The sequence below is a fragment of the Amblyomma americanum genome, chromosome 1, assembly GCF_052857255.1.
Source record: "Amblyomma americanum isolate KBUSLIRL-KWMA chromosome 1, ASM5285725v1, whole genome shotgun sequence".
Classification (NCBI taxonomy): domain Eukaryota; kingdom Metazoa; phylum Arthropoda; class Arachnida; order Ixodida; family Ixodidae; genus Amblyomma; species Amblyomma americanum.
In genome coordinates, this window is record NC_135497.1 from 18,631,649 (window position 1) to 18,644,890 (window position 13,242).

Below are 13,242 nucleotides of genomic sequence, written 5' to 3' on the forward strand. Positions count from 1 at the left end.
ATCTAAAGCGGTTGCTACATCATTGATGTAAAGCAGAAAAAGTGCTGGCCCTAACACGGACCCCTGTGGCACTCCTGAGTATACATCTAGAAAACCAGACTCGGAACCATCAACGCGAACTGCCTGCTTGCGGTTAGTTAAATAATCTTCAATCCATTTTAGAACGTCGCCATTTATACCAGCTTTGTACAGTTTAAAAAGTAATTTACGATGAGGAACCTTATCAAAGGCTTTGGCAAAATCAACGCATATAACATCTGTTTGTTCACGGTTGTCCATAACTTCGAAAAAATCGTGCAATGTCTCAATGAGCTGCGTCACTGTGGAAAGACCCCGACAGAACCCATGCTGGCATGCGCAAAGGAGGCCATTTGATTCTAGGAAGATAATTATATGTTTTGTTATGACGTGTTCTATAACCTTGCAGCAAACTGACGTAAGGGATACAGGACGATAGTTATTCATTAGAGTACGATTGCCACTTTTAAATACGGGGATAACTATAGCACAACGCCAGTCCCGGGGCACGGAATGGGTGCTTAGTGAGTTCTGAAAAATAATTACCAAATAAAATGATATCCACTCAGCATACCTTTTCAAAAAGCCAGTAGGTATTCCGTCTGGCCCAGAAGCCTTCTTGTCATCTAACTGTAGCAACTGCTGGAATACGCCCCTCTGAGTAAAGTTGATAGCGTCCATGGAACTTTCGCTGAAAGATGCCCCATCATCTACCGGAAATGGTCGATCACTGCGCGTGAATACTGATTGAAAATATTTGTTTAATCCATCAGCGATAACACATTTTTCTTCTAGTAGAACATTTCCTAACGTCATTTGCTTTATTTTTTCCTTTCTGCGGTCTAAATAACGCCAAAATTTTTCTGGGGAAGTCTTAAGAAAATCACTTAAAGTGCGATTAAAAAATGTTTGCTTCGAGCTGAGTAACAAAGCCTTTATTCCCTGACGTACTGCGTGTATTTCCCTAGGATCTGCTTTTCCTCTGCGCAGCCTTTTTAATTTCCGTTTCGCGTGAACAATATCCCTCGTTATCCATGGGTTACTCCGCTTCGTTTTCTTGAGTCGGGTCGGAACGAACTGATCTATGCAGACTTGAATAATAGTTTTAAAGCGCTGCCACAACTCTTCAACTGTTTCGACCTCGGAGACGTTTTCAAATTCGTTGAAACACTTTTCTAAATAATCTAGAATAGATGTATCATCGGCCTTAGCATAGTTTTTGATTTCAACACGTACAGTAGGTTTTGTAGGTGGTGGTTTACAAGTAAGCACATTCAGCAAAATGATTTTGTGATCGGATATACCATCCGTGACTGCCATTTCATAATCGCCTACTTTATGGGAAAGGAACACCAAGTCAAGCAATGATTGCGATTGAGACGTTATGCGTGTGTTTTCCTTCACTATTTGCCTTAAATTATGAAAAAATGTGATATCCAATAATTTTTCGGCACTAGAAATTTCTGTATTTCCAGGCGAAATAAGTTCCCAATCGATATGTGGCAAGTTAAAATCACCAGTCATTATTAGCCTGGTGTTCCTGTTTACATGTGAGCAAAGAAATGTATTTAACATATCTAGAAAATCAGGTGAAGTAGTTGGCGGCCTATAAACGACTCCTATGAGGTACGACATGCCAGAAAACATGATTTTACACCACACCGATTCCGACATGTCACACATAACCGTACAGGCTGTCAGCGATGATTTAACAATAATGGCCACACCACCACCACCACGAGAGTCCCGATCCCACCTAAACATTGTGTAGCCAGGAGGGATAATGCAGTCGCAAGAAATAGCACTGTTGAGCCATGTTTCTGTAATGCAAACGACGTGCGGTCGCTCAGATAGCAACAGACATTCTAATTCAGTAACCTTGTTAAGAATACTTCGGGCATTGAGCGAAACGATTCTGAGCTATGCTGTATTTGAGCTGCAGGAAGGCATGCCCTCCTTGTCATTGCAAGCTTCCTCTGACACTTTGCGATTGCTATGGCGGCCCTTATCACGGCGTTCTTGGCAAAGAATACGCTCGTTGCGACTGTGATCCCAGGCATATAGACGGTCATCAATCTTAAGCCTATCATGAACCAGAGACACCTTTTGCTTGTTGTCCCTTTCTATAATGGCAGATTCCCATAATTTCTTTCTAACGTCTGCAGTTTCTTTTGCATAATCATTGCTGACATGAACAGATTTTCCCTTAAGTTTCTTGCAATTTTTTAGAATGCTGTCCTTTTCCCTGCTGTCTTAGAATTTCATTATGATAGGTCTATGTTTTCCTGGCTTCTTCCTTCCAATACGGTGAATTCTTTCTATTGTGGTGACTTGGACACCTAGTTCTTTTTTAAAAATGTTGTCCGCAACAGCTGCCCTCAGATCTGACTCTGTTTCGCTCGCCTCTTCCGGGACACCAAACACTAAAAGGTTGTTACGCCGCCCACGGTTTTCAAACTCAACTAATTTTTTGGCCTGTTGCCTGACAGTATCCTCGAGCTTATCTATTTTGTGGTCATTTCCTGGATTACCACTAGGTAATCTGACAGCTTTTCTGTCCTTGCTGAGAGAACACCAATTTGTTCTTGAATTGAATTAAGTTTCCGGTCGGTTTCTACCTGGTTGTCTAGAATGGCCTTCAAATACTCTTCCGTCGGGGGCCCTGGATTCTCCTCAATATCTCCCGAAGACAACAACAACAGCATCACTGACCAGCAGTCAACCAAAATGGCGCGACATCTGCGAGGGCACGGCAGAACTATGAGAAATCTATCGTCACTGCGATAGGAAATAGAATTAGGCCACGAACCAACCTGCAAAACGAGCAGAAGCTTTTCAGCCATGCTGTCCCTCAGGCGCGTGCCGTGCCCTCTGAGGCCGTGGGTGTCGAGGTGCTGCCTTTGTAGAAGTTCCGCCGATGACGTAATTCTCGAAGGAAGCTTGTCGGCGAATCGGAAATCCGTCATGTCCCCCATGCGGCCAAGTAGGAATAACGGGCCACGCGGCTTGCATGTTGTCGCATCCGATAGCATGTCGTTGTCGAGATGACATGGCAGGCAGGATGGCAATCCATCCCAGGTGATCGCTGTATCCGAAAACCACGACATGGCCTGCAAAACGAGCAGAAGCTTTTCAGCCATGCTGTCCCTCAGGCGCGTGCCGTGCCCTCTGAGGCCGTGGGTGTCGAGGTGCTGCCTTTGTAGAAGTTCCGCCGATGGATAGAAGCCTTTAAGATAGAAGCGAGAGTTCATCGAGTTCAGAATCATCGCCTTCTTTGCTACTTGTGCGAGACGCATTTTCCCGACACGAGATACTGCGCCACAATTTTTACGCAGTATTTTTCTTTTGCTATAAAGGATTTCTCAATCCCGCCTGCACATTGACGGAAGAGATATGCACATTGCCACTCCGTACAAGTCAAATACGGCACTTCATCCTGAATAATTGATTTGCAGGACGAGCACATGGCAGTCATTTGTTTTTTTTTTTGTAACGGAACACTTCAGGAAAGCAACATAGAACACGCTTTCAGAATGAATTCAACGACAGCAGTGAAGGCAGTAACTCCAGAAACAGTGCATTCAATACAATTCGTCACGATTCTGCGTAGTATTGCACTAACCTGTAACAAGGGAAGGTTCGCCGTTAAAGATGCAGTCGCGTCGCTGCCGGGGCCACCAAGTCCTCTTGAAGTACGCAGCCTCTTCTTTGTTCAGCGAGAGGACAATTCTGATGTATTGGCCCTCCAAGAAGTTCCACCCTCAGCACAATTTCCGCTCGCACAAACCGGCGTCCATGCAATGCTGCAGTATGTCTTCTTGGCTAAACGCGGGCGCATGGCGGAAGTTCACGCTCCATTATTTTTTCGTTAAAAATACTTTTAAAATCCTACACGTAAAAGCCGCCATGCCGCATGCACCGCCACTCGCGGCGCGGCTAAAACAAAATTGAAAACGAAAATTTAAAAGCGGCACCAAATAAGCTCTGTGATGTCTTTTCACGTAAACATCAACACCACATATTCTTGACGGGCGATTGAAGAAAAAAGCGCATAACCAGGATGGTCCACCTCGTCTCTCTTATATTCAGCTCAGGTTTCAGTTACTAGAGTTCCCCTGTTCGAACCCGACCGCGGCGGCTGCGTTTTTATGGAGGAAAGACGCTAAGGCGCCCGCGCGCTGTGCGATGTCAGTGCACGTTAAAGATCCCCAGGTGGTCAAAATTATGCCGGAGCCCTCCACTACGGCACCTGTTTCTTCCTTTATTCTTTCACCCCCTCTTTTATCCCTTCCCTTACAGCGCGGTTCAGGTGTCCAACGATATATGAGACAGATACTGCGCCATTTCATTTCCTCCAAAACCAATTATTATTATTATTAATTCCGTAGAATCTGTGCTGCAGATTTTCAATAAAATGAGCCAAATGAACGTAATCAACGAATATATGGAATATTGAGTTGTAACAGTGAGAAGCTACTGTTCAGTTCAGCATAGTGAGTTGCTGGATGGGGAAGAAATAGAGTAATAATAATAATTGGTTTTCTTGGGGAAAGGAAATGGCACAGTATTTGTCTCATATATCGTTGGACATCTGAACCGTGCCGTAAGGGAAGGGTAAAGGAGGGAGTGAAAGAAGAAAGGTAGAAAGAGGTGCCGTAGTGGAGGGCTCCGGAATAATTTCGACCACCTGGGGATCTTTAACGTGCACTGACATTGCGTAGCACACGGGCGCCTTAGCGTTTTTCCTCCATAAAAACGCAGCCGCCGCGGTCGGGTTCGAACCCGGGCGGAAGAAATGGAGTACAGTAATAAATTGCTGATAACAGTTATGAATTGACAGCAAAGGGAGGGCCCGGTGGCAGCGCGATAATGCAGCCAACTAATCCGTTCGTCTTCGCCATGCAGGCTAGTCACCCCTGCAGCCTTTTTTTTTCAAAAAAACTGCCAACTGCTGTTTGGGGCAGCGTCCGGGCCCCCAGTGCTGCCTTGTTTTCAGTACTGAGTGCGTTCATGTCCTTCGGTCGCTATTACTACTGTGCAGGGACATTGAGAGCAACCTATCCTTGCTCCTTGAGGCACTATCCTTTGCGAAGATAAGCTTCCTGCTGGTCAGACTTCATTTTATTGCGCACAGAAGTAGAGGCCGTCCAAACGACTGCGACCAAAAACGGCTGATTTGGTTCGTGTGTTAGAGGCTCGTTTGGACTATGATGAAAATCAGTCTCTGCGAGACAATCTCATATTCTACGGTCTGTCCTTTACTACCCCTCAGAAACCAATGCGTATTCTGAATGCCGCATAACCCGCCATTGCGCTGTCCAATTATACACTGAAATAAACCTAGATGAAATAGAACGCGTCCACCACCTTCGATAACACACTATTAACCGGCAACGCCCAATTATCGTATAGTTTAATTATTTCAAAACCAAAGCCTCAGTTCTTTCTAAAGGTCTGAAATTCAAAGGTAGGTGGTGGTGAAAACTTTGTTTGAAACAGGGGAGTTTAGTACACCCAGGTCCTTGGGCCCCCGCACGGCCCCACTGCACTCAAACGTTCGTGTCCCGGAGGCTCATGACGCCGACAGCCCGGCCTGCCTGCGGCCAGCATCGGTGAGAATTTTTCTCGTCATGTTGAAAATTGCCGCAAGCACCCTGTCGCTTTTGCCAAGGTGAAAACAGGATCGTCTTCACTAAGGTAGAAAACATTGCGTATGGGCTCGAAACATTACTTTTTTTGTTAAGGCTTCCAAGACTATTACAGAAATTTCTTAACAATGAAATCATCCTCGTCGGCCATCGCACTGTTCCTCTCGTACGCTTCGTGCCAGCTTAACCGTATCAGTCCTATTTACGAACATTCGAAGCTTCCTGCCTAAACGTGACATCGTGTTCAACCTTGTAACATCTTCGGGCAGCAATCTACTTGTACTAACGGGAACGTGGTTGATCAGCGACATTAGTGACTCAGAGATACTGTCTGACCTGCCTAATTTTTCTTTGTTCCGCACCAATCACTAGGATGCTCTCGGGGGAGGCGTGTTCATTGCCCTCAATTACCAGTTATAATGTTCTCTAATTAATGCCGTGTCGGACATAAAAATTTCTTGGCTCATGTGCCATGCGTTACCGTTAACACTATTAATTTGGGTATGTTATAGGCCCCCTCGCAAAAGTACAGATTTTCCCCACAAGCTACACAACACCCTAAATCTACTAATCTGAAAGCACCCCAACGGGCACATCATTCTATTTGGGGAGTTTAATTACCCTAATATCGAGTGGAAAAATAAACTCCAGCCCACAGTCAGTCAAGAAGTGCCGAATTAATCCATTGCTGTCTGCCTCCATTTTAATTTGACCCAACTAGTGACAGTGCCGACACCCAACGCGTGTACCAGGAAAAACAGCTAACACTCTGCGTGTCATACCGAACACTCATCTTGACAGCCTAGACAGCCTTCAAGAAATTATAGTCATTCATGCCAATTTTAACTTCTCGCCAGTATTACGACAAACTTCCCAGAGAACTATAAAGCTCTACGATAGGGAGAACTACGATGCAATCAGCGCCGAAATGACTTACATCTTGTTAGTCCTTGAAACATCTTTTCATGCCAGAAGTGTAAATGAAAACTGGACAATATATAAACATAAACTTGTCGAACTGAGTAGAAAATATATACCAACAGGAATCTTCCGGAAGAGTAATAAGAAACCAATGTGGCTCACTAAAACACTAACAAGACTTGAAAAAAAAGGGGGCATTTCGTGCAGCTAAACGTCTAGCAAAGCCACGCGCATGGGAAATGTACTACGAAGCTGAACGCGCATACTCTTGCCGGGATTGCGAACGCCAAGCGTCACTTCTACGCTTCAGAACTGCCAAAGATGATAGCGGACAACCGCAATAACTTCTGTACTATGATAAACCCAAACAAAACGCACGCTGTCACTCTCACTAACGATTCTGGTCCAATCATAACTCATACTGAATACGGAAAACACTTCAGCACCGCATTTTCATCTGTTTTTACTGACGAATCTGAAGCGCCATATTATACTTTACCAATTATTATTACTACAGGTATGGAAGCCATAACGTTCAGTTGTAGCGGAATGTCGTGCGTAATTAACAAATTGAAGAATTCTTGACCACTGGAAAAGATTACATCAATTCAAAGAATTTGAAAAACACTACCCTGTTGAGATTTTGTCTGGCCTTTGTTCTCGCAGTCACTCTCCGAAGGAACCCTACCGGATGATTGGAGAGGAGGAAGATCGTTCCATTCCACAATACAGGTACTGCCAGTTCACCTGTTAATTATCGCAGCATTTCATTCACAAGTGTGCTCTGCAAACTCATGGAACAAGTCATTTACTCCTAAATCACGCAATTTTTAGATTAAAATAGCCTCTTCCATTCATCACAGCATAAATTCCGCAAAACGTGATTTCGAAACTAAATTAGCCATATTTCTTCGCGACCTTCACACCAACCTTGACATAAACGCTGATAAAACTAAGTTTGTATTGTTCACATCTCCTAAACGACAAAGTACTTATGTTCCCCCATTTGCGTAGGCCCGCACGTCATTCCAGTCAGCGAATCATCATTGTTTTTAAGAGTAGAATTAGATCGCCATCTAAAATTTTATTCCCATATTTCTGGCATTAAATCGAAAAAAGCATATGGCTTAAGAATTCTTATCAGATCTCGCCCTTACTTTAATCAGTCTGTACTTTTAACCCTGTATAACTCGTTCATTCATTCCCATCTCTCTTACTGTATAACACCCTGGAGTAACACCTGCAATACTCATTTGACATCGTTAGAAGTAGTTCAAAATCATGCAGCCCCTTCGATTCTAAGGCTCAATATTTACTCAATTCACTGCGAATTCTCTCCGTACCTCAACTTGTCCAACTTAACCTTGGCATCATCATATACAAAGTAATTAATGAACATAATTCATTTCCATCTATCTCAACACCAGAGCTCACCAACACCAGCACCACAAGATTTGCGATTAACAACAACCTAATTCTGCCTCAAGTACGCACCAATTATGGGAAGCAAGCAGTTTATTTCTCATCATTCTCCTTATGGAATACCTTACCGGTGGAATTAAAAAAAAAACACTAAACCTGTATGTAAATTTAAAACTGAACTAAAAGAGTTAATACTTCACAATAACTGTTAGACAAGCCACCACATTTTGGAATGAAAAGGTTTTACATCAGATGTACACCGCATTCTTTTAATATGTGCACTATTTTACCTATCACCAATTTACTGTTCAGATATTCGCTTTTTTTTAGTAATTTTGTAATGTATAAGTAGTACTGAATAACTGTATAATTATAAGCACTGTACAACTTCTATTTTCATTATTCTGTTTGGTTGTTGTATATGCCTACTCACTCCTGTATATAATATGTGTGTCGCCGCGGAAATATGTAACGGCACGATTGTTTCATCAACTTGTTATTAATACTGCTATGTTTGCATTTATATTAGCATTTTGATTAACAATATAGGAGGTCCCAGTACAGTCACTGACTAGGGGACCTCCTTCTGTATACATTTATCCAGATTGTATTTTCTTCTTATAAACATGATTGTGATTAACCAACAAACGGACGCAGTTTTTCTAGATTACGCAAAGTCATTCAGAAAAATGCCTCAACATCGCTTGCTTCTTAAACTCACACAGCTGAACCTGCATCCAGATATCATCGCGTGGATTACGAATTTCTAATGCATCGCTCTCAATCAGTCTTCATTAATAACCTGTTCTCTGACCCACTTCCAGTTACCTCCAGCGTCCCGCCGTGCTCCGTCCTAGGTCCCTTATTATTCCACATTTACATTAACGACCTTCCCCAGCACGTGTCCTGTCATATCCGCCTGTTCGCAGATGACAGCGTTATTTACCGATCAGTAACTAACCCTTCTGACCAAGAATACCTAAAGGCAGACCTGAAGCACATGCAGGTTTGGTGTTTGCAGTGGCTGATGACACTAAACCCTAAAAAATGTAAGTATCTGTCGTTTCATCGCCGTCCCACACCATTTGTTTTCTAATACAAAATTCTGAACTCCCCACTTGACCTCGTCCAGTCATATAAATACTTAGGATTCACCATTTCCCATGATCTATCCTGGTGGTTGCATGTCACTAACCTAATATCTTCGGATAACAAAGCGCTAGGCTTATTAAAACGTCATCTGCGGGATCACCCGCAACATGTTAAACTTCAAGCATACATATCGCTTATCAGAACTAAAAATGAATATGTATCGGCCATCTGGAACCCTCATCAAGCATATTTAACAAACGCTCTCGAGGCTGTAATAAACAGGACCACCAGAATCATTCACTCCTCCTACTCGCACAACATTAGCATATCGTCGATAAAATATCAGTCCGGCTTGTCTATCTTTCAACTCGGCGTCGCATCGCCAGCCTTGCCTTGATACACAAGTTCTTTTATTCACCACTAAGACAGGGACCATACATCTGCGCACTCCCACCACCCAGATCACCTCGCATTGGTCATCCGCTTCAAGTTTCACGTCCGCATGCCCATGCCGCTCTTTTACCAATTCATTTTTTTTAACGAGCAGAAACTGACTGGAATACCTTTCCCCACCATATCGCCGCCATAACCTGCCCGTCAACATTTGGAACCACTGTGAATTTGCATTATGTGAACCCACTGCTTATGTAGCACCCCATCAGTGGTCTTTAAGGAAAGCAAAGTGATGTGATATAATGAGCTGCACGACAAATGACCCTGACACTATAGCCCTTCCTCCTTCTGACAAGGAACCGTTCATTCGGCTGCCATGTGAACGCATAGCCAGACCACTTCGCCCATTCTTTGATTACGAAAAGAGGATTGCGGGCACGTCTAGTCATGTCTTCAGTTAATATACTGGCCGCTCTTTCAAAGCCACTAGGTGCGCCTTTTGGCTCCCTCAATTCTTCACGCAAAAGCGAACAATTAAGCCAGGGGTTTTTCCCCGCTTAGCAGGTAGCTTATGAATGGACACGATGTCATGCGGAGTAAGTGAAGGGAGTTTTGTTCCTACTTTATTTACTTTTGCTAGTAGATCTTCCTTCTCATTTTGAAGGGTGCCGTGAAATTTGAGATTTAGACGCCGACTCTGCTACGCAAGGTCAATTTCAGCTTTCAACTCGGCCAACTGTTTTAGGGTATCATTTTTTTCTAGCATACCAAGCCGTGCTTTTAACTCCGGAGTTTTTTTTCTACTGAACACCAAGTCACTTAATGAACTCAATCAAACTCGCTAGAAATAATCTCAATGTTGCTTCCAATCACATACACTTTCTTTGATAGGCAAAGAAATGAAATCAGTTTGCTACTTACGTCAAATAACATGGATTTAATGTCTCCATCTGACGCGTTTCCAGCACTACCACTATTTTCTGCAGCACATCTGTGCGAGTCACATTTCTTGGCTTTCCTAAATGATAACCTTGTATTCTTCAGTGCTTTCTCAGAAACCCCTGGCAGCGTGTAAATGGAATTCTCACTCACTGCGACTCAAGTGAGGCTCACTGCCTAGAATCAAGGCCCTACAAACCCAACACAGCGACATACTTAAAACCTTACGACGCATAGGAAGCAAGCAGCATTGAGCTATGAAATTGGCAGCAGCGGCATTAGTATGAAAAAGAGAAGTAGACAGGAGACTGAGCGGAAAACATAGAAGCAGGGATCCAATCAGAGTGACTTATGGCGAGCTGCCACCGATGACAAATTTGCTGTAAAGGTGCCGGTGTTGAGCCCTGATTTCATCGGATATCTTCTGACGTGTGAAAAACAAGTCGCCATTTAACCTACTGTAAATAATATTTTTGGAGAGCTATTGCGGCGAGACGCTGACATTGAAAACCCTAGTTCTAAGACACATTAGAACTTGCACCACTTTTTGTAAATAGAAATAATATAATACAATACATAATACCGATGAAAAAATGGTTCCAGACATGAAGTATCGACTTCTACTTACATTGCAACCTCGGTCGCGGCAAGGATCTGAAGTCGAGTGTCCTGCTCATGTAGCCTTATCGAGGTGGCGCCGCTAGCAGAGCAGAGGCGGTGGTCACGGATCCAGTTCTTCCCAGGGAGATGGCCACGTTCGCCGCGCGTGCCCACTTGTGATTATTTCTTCTTGGCCAGTGGCGCTACGGCGCCGCTTGCTGAGAACGCAGCCAGACGAGGGAGACGGATCTGACGAAAGAAGTTGTCTCCGAGAACAGCACCGATTGGAAGAGTGATTGGGGGGTGCACTGTCCCTGGGGCTCATCTCACCTCAACGTGATGGTAATGGCAGTGCCCAGTCCTGAGGCTTAGGAGTTAAATTTTTATTCTTTTGCATAACAAGTTGAGTCGAAAAGTAAAGTGGTTAAAAATTAGGAGGGGGGGGGGGGGCAATGGGGCATGATTAAAGTAACGATAAATGGAGGAAGCCTGTTCGCAAGCCAAGTGCACGTCGGAAAGCAATGCGAAGGGCATGGACTGAGAGCAGTGAGGCCCAAGTGGGGCAAATGGCGCCGGTAGTGCGCATGCACATGGAGACCGGCAGCGCCACTAAGTACGCATCACGCGAGACTGTCAGCTCAGCGTCTTAGTACGTCGGCAGCGGGGATAGCTGCCGGCCCAAAATGTCCACCCGAGTGATTTCGTTCAGTCGGAAATGCGCGGCGATCAGGCCTCTCACCTCCCAAGAAAAGCGCGGCAGCTCGCTGTGCCTACATGGCGACGAGGTCCGCTCGCGAAGGCCGATCATCGTTCATTAGCATTGATTTCCGTTCGGAGGTCCCCGTTTGGGACACATGCTTCCGCCGCTTAAGCGCGTGCAGGCGCAATAGATTTTGGCTACGGCGGAGGAAGGAGCAAGTATGTGGCTGCTGAACGTGAAATTACAAGGCCGCCTAAATGGCCCCAATAACGTCCGGTCGTCGCGGCGATCACTCGGCCGGAGCGCGACGCCTCATTTCTCCCGTCTCTCTTCGTGTGGCACCAGAGGGCATATTCAAGGGAACCACATCCAGCGTCGCAAAACCAACTTGGTCAAGTGACGCCCTCCGGTGTTATTCGCTCTTTTATTGCTCCCAACATTTTTCGGCATCCTGGAACAGACCCAACTATTCGCCTGAGCCAGTGCGCGCTGCGCTAAGCACTAGTTCTATGCACAGTGATGTGCCAGGAAATATATCAAACTCGTGCACGAACATTTTTATCGACACACCGATCTTATCGCAGCAGTTCTCATCGCGCTGTAAGCAGAGCTCCGAAGTTTTAAATTCTATGCAGCAAAATTTTGGGGAGCACGTGATACTTTTCACTGATCAGGGAGACGCCCAACTACTGCGGCGGTCTTCCCATATTTTGTCCTTGCTCTTCATGATTATTGAAGAAAACTACTGCCATCATCAAAATTGAAGGCTGTTGCGTGTAAAGTTTCAAATTTTTTATGTCCTATGCACAGTATTGCGGTACCAGCTCATGACGCCCGCTAAATGGCGACTTCTAGTTGCTGTATCATGTGCTGCATACCTTTGGCACCTCTAGGTTGTCATGCATGATGTTTTAAGGTATTTGTCTTCACAGATTAGCACTCATTTATACCATTCATGTCTCAGTCTATGCTCACAGTAACTCTAGAAAATCAAGGCGAACAAAAAGGTCTTGATAATTTTCTGTACAAGTACGTCGCGGAATCCTTGAACGCATTTGAAACGCCACTTTTTCATTGATTTGCAAGCGTTTGGTAGCTTCTGTATCGTGTGTAGATATAAGCCGTGAAGATACGTAATCCAACTGCTTCTACGAGATTTCTCTGAGCTCGTGAGAAGTGCGACGTATTATTTGAACATATCCGTCGAGTTATTTGCAGCAATTTTTGCTCTTATAAAGAGCGCATCTAATGGTTCACCGAGCAGGAAATAAAATTAGAGATGCATGGTCCATAAAGATATAGGGGCTCGTGTACAGGCTTAACGCGCAAGAAAAAGTTATAGATGAAAACAAAATTTCATCTCTCTTACGCCAATAAAACAGGCACAGATCTGAAAAGTAAAGCATTGTACGCGCTTGAAAGTATCCGAAAGCGAAGGGAAAACTCCGTTTTTGTCTTCAAACCATCTTCATCTGCCAATCAACGCGGTGAATCCCACACTTTCATTTT